The 6,329-nt window shown below is 41.5% G+C and overlaps 1 protein-coding gene across 2 annotated transcripts in view; it reads left to right on the top strand.

Annotated features, from left to right (window-relative positions):
• The first annotated feature begins 895 nt into the window (after positions 1-895).
• TPRA1 (transmembrane protein adipocyte associated 1) overlaps positions 896-6,329 on the top strand; it is a 35,899-nt gene continuing 30,465 nt past the window's right edge. Inside the window, exon 1 of one of the 2 annotated variants that reach the window (XM_087708975.1) lies at positions 896-1,294. The gene's annotated coding sequence lies outside the window, so the exon portion shown is untranslated. The remainder of the gene's footprint in view (positions 1,295-6,329) is intronic. The other variant, XM_087708974.1, reaches the window with a different exon arrangement.

Below are 6,329 nucleotides of genomic sequence, written 5' to 3'. Positions count from 1 at the left end.
TAGGTGCGCCTCGAATTTCTTTCAAGCGTCGAAATAAGCAACGAGAGGAGGCGCGCTGACGATGTTTGTTTGCCTTCGTTAATAAAGGGTTTGTCCTCGCTTAACAGGAGACGCTTCGCAAATGTTAAAAGAGATGCCGAGAGAGTACTTTTAGAAAAACAAACCAACCCCAAAACCTCGAATTCGCCAGAATAACCCAGAATTTTTTAAAAATGCACATTTTGGAAACTTTTTTTTTTTTTTGCTTTTTCGATTCCACCTCTGAATTAGAAGTATTGGCGGCAGTGGCGGATTAAGGCTCACTGGTGCCCTAAACCAGAGGTCCCCAAATTTGGCAATTGTAAGACTTGTGGACTTCAACTCCCAGAATTCTCCAGCCAGCACAGGTGGTTGGAGAATTCTGGGAGTTGAAGTCCACAACTCTTAAAGTTGCTAAGTTTGGGGACCTCTGCCCTAAGCCCCTCCTGTCCAAATCTTCATTGCTCCCCCCCTTTTCTCAACTTTGTGGTGTCCCCCTTTGGGCCTGGCGCTCTAAGCACGTGCTTAGTCTGCTTATTGGTTTCAATACAGCACTGATGGGCAGCTTGCCAAAGGAATCGGCGCGAGGACTAACCAAACTTTTCCCGGCTGCGCTCCCCAAAGACTTTCTCAAAGCCTTAGAGATGATTAAAGGCGCCTCTTCGCCTTTAATGTCCTGCCGGGGTTGGTTCCTCCCGCCCCTCAGCCCGAGACTCCGCCCCTCCGCTTCCTTCATTGGCTCCTTTCGCTCCTTTTATTTCGCTTTTTGAGCCGGGCTTCTTCTTTAGGGGCCTCGTGATTGGCTGGTGACCCTGGGATCGCTCAGCCGCCGGGCGGGGGAATTGGGGGGTGGGGGGTGGAGAGCGAAGCTGCTCTTCCTCCGCGCGCCGCTCGTCATCCTGGCTGGAGGCTCGATGGCGCTGCGCCTTCATTCCACTGCGGGCGCCTGTCTTCTTCTTCTTCTGAGCGACGGCAGGAAGTGGATGGGTCGCCCGGCCGCGTCTTCGCTGCTTTAGCTCCGGCCGGCTTGTCAACGACGCTTTTCCTCCAGTGCAGTCTTTCACCTTCCCTCCCGTATTCTGGACCCGGGACGGAGCCTTTGCTGTCGCTGCAGGGATGGTCGGTCGAGAGACCCGGGCATGAGCCATAGCCAACCAAAGCGGGACAGGCCGCCTCCTCCTCCTCCTCCTCCCTCGGGCTGCGAGGGAAGATAACAAGGGAGTTGCGGAGGGCGAGCGTGGCTTACGGCCGCAGGAAACGAAGAGAGAAGGGCCAGGTAAGGAGCTCCCTGACTCCTTTTAAGGTTGCCCTTAATCCTAGATGACCCCATCGCCCCGGCATGAGTGATCGACCAAGATTTCGCTGGGGCAAACTTTGGGGCCAGAAGAAGAAGAGATCTGTAGCCCAGCCCTGTCTGTTTAAAGCAAGCTGATCCCCCGCCTTTGAAGAAGGGGTTTGTAAATCCACCTCCTCCCCCATTTCCCCTCCCGGCACTTCTTAGCTAATCTTGAACCTGATGGCCCTGATCTGCTTTCCTGGGAAGGGTCCTGTGTTTTTGTGCAAGAAGGAACAGGGATCGTTCACTGTTTTGAAGATTTGTCGTGTGCGGATGCGGCGATCTGTTAGTAATGCCCCACTTGGACCGTTTTATTTCCTTGAGAGATCTTCGGAGAGGTTTGTGCGGCGCACCCCTCTTGAGTTGAAACTCTCCTTCCTGAAATAGCATCCTTAGTTGTTGCTCAGTACAGTCGGGCCTGGCTCTCCGTGACCCCCCATGGACCACACAGCTTGCTCGAATGGCCCGAAATGTTTCGGTGTCAACATTTATTTTATTGATTTGTTTTGTCAAGCGTGTATAAGACAATTGATATAAGTATATACAAGATTATGAATACATGAAATGGATATGAATAAATGGGGTTGTTAGGACAGGGACGGTAGGCATATTGGTGCACTCATGCACGCCCCTTACAGACCTCTTAGGAATGGGGTGAGGTTGACAGTAGACAGTCTAAGGTTAAAGTTGTGGGGGTTTGGGAAAGAAACCACAGAGTCAGGTAGGGCATTCCGGGCATTGACCAATCTGTTGCTGAAGTCGTATTTTCTGCAATCAAGTTTGGAGCGGTTTACCTTAAGTTTGTATTTATTGTGTGCTGGTGTATTGTTGCAGTTGAAGCTGAAGTAGTCATTGACAAGTAGAACATTGTAGTAGATAATTTTATGTACTACGCTTAAGTCAGACCAAAGGCAGCGTAGTTCTCAGTTGTCTAAGCTCAAAATTTCAAGTCTGGTGGCATAAGATATTCTCTTACGAGTAGTGGAGTGGAGGACTTTTCTCATGTCTGGACTCACTCAATTGTATTAATATCCAATATGCAGCGTGGGTTCCAGACAGATGAGCTGTATTTGAGAATTGGTCTAGCAAATATTTTGTATGCTCTGGTTAATAGTACAGTGTTACCAATCCAACCAAAGGCCCTTTTACTATCAGGAATGAATCTCGGCAGAGAAAAATGTTTTTTCTGCAAGATCCCAATGCTCTTTTTCTACCTCTTGATGTTTAGTCAGAGATAGGTAACTCCTACAAATCATTTAATCTGGAATATGTGGAGTTTTCCAGTCGGTGATTAAAAAATTACCTCCTCTCTCCACTAACCCATGCTGTGGCATTTTGTGTGTATTCCCTTCTGTAGTATGGTAACTTCTAGCAACTTCCCATTTATGTTTACAATTGACTTGCTTTTTAGTGAGTGTTTTAGAGGTTAGACAGAATATGCTTTTCAACAAGCTTAATGTTTCAAAGGGCTTTTAGTGGTCTGCACCAGCGGGAGGAGGGGTGTTTCTGATTATGTAGAGTTACAAATTGTGGTAAGTTAAAATATAGTTAAAATCCACAACTTTTTAATATAATTAGCTTGGGATGCCAGATACAAAATCTTATGGTCTGAAATTGTACGTCCATTGGGATAATGCTGAGAGTAGCAGTGACTCAAAAGAGGCTCTCATTCTACTATAGGGATTGTGCTTCAGTCATAGATCTTTAATTTTGCTTTTTGGCTATACAGATTCCTTTTAGGGCATACAGTGGACTGATAACATTGTAATTGTCCATAGTTTTAGGGTGATTTTCGAATGATTAAAAAAGGAATACTGAATTAATTTTATATGTAAATCTCTTCTGCCATATTTTCTGCTTTTTTCTTCTTTCGTATATGAAAGCTTGTCTTCTCTTGTGATTTCCAAACTGGTCACATAACTTTGCTAATATATTATGATCTAATTAATAATGAATTTCTAGTTGTTTTTCTGCTGTGCAGGAGAAGTGAAACAATTTTGAGGCTGACTGGAGAAACTGTATTTGACTGAGTTAAAATAGAAGGTTCTTTCTCTTTCGTTTCCCCTCTTCCTACCTCTTATTTCTGTATATGGAGATTTACTGTGTGGACAGTAAATCTTAACTGGCATTAGGAATGTAAAAAGTAAATAAATTTGTTCCCATGATGGATTACCTAACTACCTGCAAGTACAAAGCAACCAGCAAAATCTTTTTTTTCTAAAGAGTCCCAGAAGGGAGTTGTTCCAGCCCATTGTTCATTGTGGTTGGTGATTGATCTGTCCTATGCTTTCACATGTTTTTCTTTATATAGCTTTAAAAGCATTTCAACTAAAAATACGAGTTACTAATAAAAAGAGGGCATATTGCTATACTATAGAAATGTTTTCCTTGAAAGAAAAAGTTGTAATCTATTGTGTAATAAACTATATGGTGGGAAAAATCCATGAAAAACATAGAAAGTAAAACATAACAACTGAACAAAATTATCCTCAAAATACCTAAATATATAGAATAACATGAAGCCATTGGAATGAAAAAAGTTAATTGTTGAAATGATACAACTTTTCCAATTTCATTGTTATGATTCAATTTTTAATTTTCAATTATATAGGAAGTTTTCAACTTATGACCACAATTGAGCCCAATTTTTTTTTTTGCTAAGTGAGACATTTGTTAAATGAATTTTGCCACATTTTATGATCTTTCTTGCCACAGTTGTTGAGGAAATGATTGCAGTTGTTAAATTTTTGACAGGGTTAAGTGAATCTGGCTTCCCCATTGTCTTTGCTTGTCAAAAGGTAATCACATGACTCTGGGACACTGCAGCCGTAGTAAACATGAATCAGTTGTCAAGTGTCTGAATTTTGATCACATGATCAAGGGGATGCTACAATAATTGTAAGCATGAAAAATAGTCATAAGTCACTTTTTCAGTAGTGTTGTAACTTTAAGCAGTCACTGAACGAACTGTAGTTGAGACTTCCTGTACCTAGACTATACAGAAACATATTGTCCAGTCTTACCTTTAATGCATAATTGACTCAAAGGGTACAGGATGATGATTTTTTTAAAACTTCAGATACGTTCTTCAGATGTGTAATACAGTATAACAGTGCACTTTAAATTTGTATAAAGGCTTTATATGTTTTGTTTCAGTTTTTAAATTCTTTCCTAGGAATCCCCAACTGGAATTTGTCCCGTTCATGCTAGCTGCATATCTGCCTTTAAACAAAAAATCTATCTAGCCACCATTATCTCACTGTCCATTCTCCTGGTCAGTTTTTCCCCATCTGAAAGCAGTATTTTTTCATTATTAATGAACCATTTGATAGCCGAGATTAACTTAAAGAATTTAGGTTGGAGTTGAGTGGTAACCTAGCTTTTCCTTTTGATTGCACTGTACTAATCCTCTAGCATGACAGGAAGTGTGATCGTTGTGACACTTACCTTAAATATTAGGAGACTTGCTGGCACAATTTACAGCATGATTAAATTATTGACAATGCAAGTATGGCACTGGAATGGAACTATATTATTATTATTATTATACAATTGTATCACAGCGGCCAGTTGTTTCGCCGGATTTGGCATTGGTTACTAGTCGGGCCCCACCCAGGGGCCTAGGACGTCGTAACGTATTTTTGTAATATGCGTGCAGACCCAAGCAGTGCGGCTTTTTGCATTTGACTGATGGTGATTTTGTCAATTTTTAACTGTTTTAAATGTAATTCCAGTGCTTTTGGAATAGCACCTAGTGTGCCAATTACCACTGGAATTACCACTGCTGGTTTGTGCCATAGTCGTTGAATTTCGATTTTTAAGTTCTGGTATTTTGCGATTTTTTCATGTTCCTTCTCGGCAACCCTGCTATCACCTGGTATTGCGATGTCTATGATTGTGACCTTGTTTTTCTCAACCAGTGAGATGTCTGGTGTATTATGCGCCAGTATTTTGTCAGTTTGTATACGGAAATCCCACAAGATCTTGACCATCTGATTTTCGGTGACTTTTTCAGGCTGATGTTCCCACCAGTTTGTTGCTGTTTTAATATTATAATTTTTGCACAAATTCCAATGGATCACTTGTGCTACTGAATTGTGCCGCAATTTATAATCAGTCTGCGCGATTTTTTTACAGCAGCTGAGTATGTGATCAACAGTTTCATCAGCTTCTTTGCAAAGTCTGCATTTGGCATCATCAGAGGATTTTTCGATTTTGGCCTTAATGGCATTTGTGCGGATAGCTTGTTCTTGCGTAGCCAGGATTAGTGACTCTGTTTCTTTCTTTAATGTACCTGTTGTTAACCATAACCAAGTTTGTTCACTGTCCACTTTATCTTTTATTTTTTCCAGAAATTGGCCATGCAGTGCTTTGTTCTGCCAACTCTCCATTCTTGATTTTATCACTTCTTTTCTATATTCTTGTTTCGTCTGTTGGGCCTTCAGTAGATTTTTGTTCTTTACTTCGATTAATAGATGTTCTTGACTTCCTTTTAAATAATTAGCCAGTGCATGTTTTTCTTCTTCAACTGTTTGCTTCACTTGTAATAATCCTCTGCCACCGGATTTTCGGGGCAGGTACAGTCTATCAGTATCACCACGTGGATGTAAACTGTAGTGCATTGTCATTAGTTTCCTGGTTTTTCGGTCCAAAAGATCCAAATCAGCTTGTGTCCAGTTAACTATACCAGCTGTGTATCTTATAACTGGTATTGCCCAGGTATTTATGGCCTTGATTGTATTTCCACCATTCAATTTAGATTTCAAAATTTTCCTAACTCTGTTGGTGTACTCTCGCCTGACAATAGTTTTTACTTCTCCATGCTTGATGTTATCCAACTGCAGAATGCCTAAGTATTTGTAGGCTTCATTTTCTTTGCATTTAATTAATTGGCCATTGGGCATTTCAATTCCCTCACATGCAGTGATTTTGCCCCTTTTTATGGATACAGTGGCGCATTTTTCCATGCCAAACT

This window comes from Thamnophis sirtalis, unplaced genomic scaffold (assembly GCF_051295495.1).
Source record: "Thamnophis sirtalis isolate CommonGarterSnake01/CBP01778 unplaced genomic scaffold, rThaSir2_p1.2 scaffold_3, whole genome shotgun sequence".
In the NCBI taxonomy this organism is placed as follows: domain Eukaryota; kingdom Metazoa; phylum Chordata; class Lepidosauria; order Squamata; family Natricidae; genus Thamnophis; species Thamnophis sirtalis.
This window is presented reverse-complemented; position numbering and strand designations above follow the sequence as displayed.